Here is a 486-nt window from a genome sequence, read left to right as displayed (position 1 = left end):
GGACCGGGGCACGAACCCGTGTCCCCTGCATCGGCAGGCCGACTCTCAACCACTGCGCCACCAGGGAAGCCCCAGAAGTCCATTTTTAATTTGTCCTTCTTTTCCTGGTATTCTAGAGTGGGTATAGAATAAAAAATAAATAAATCCATTAGAATAAAAGCCACCGGCAGTGTTTGACCTGCTTGTTCTTACACTGTTGGTTTTGACTTTATTATGTTGGCTCTCTATGTCATTGTTGGCTCTCCAGCCGAGCTCCTTTCTCATCCTGGCCCTCGGTTCTCTGGCAGTTCAGGCCCAGCCAGAGCTGTGACTATGCTGGGGGAAAAGATGACAGCCCAGCCGGGCCGGGGGCCGGGGGGTGGGGGGGTTGGGGGGGCGTCTCTCCCGATCTGTGACCACCAGCTGCTGGGGCAGACACCAAAGGATTACTCAGCCCAAAGCCTTGAATCTGCTGACAAAGCCGCCAGAGGCCACCTTATCTCTAAT

The sequence above is a fragment of the Physeter macrocephalus genome, chromosome 11 (assembly GCF_002837175.3).
Source record: "Physeter macrocephalus isolate SW-GA chromosome 11, ASM283717v5, whole genome shotgun sequence".
NCBI classification, from domain to species: domain Eukaryota; kingdom Metazoa; phylum Chordata; class Mammalia; order Artiodactyla; family Physeteridae; genus Physeter; species Physeter macrocephalus.
Note: the sequence above shows the minus strand (reverse complement) of the source record.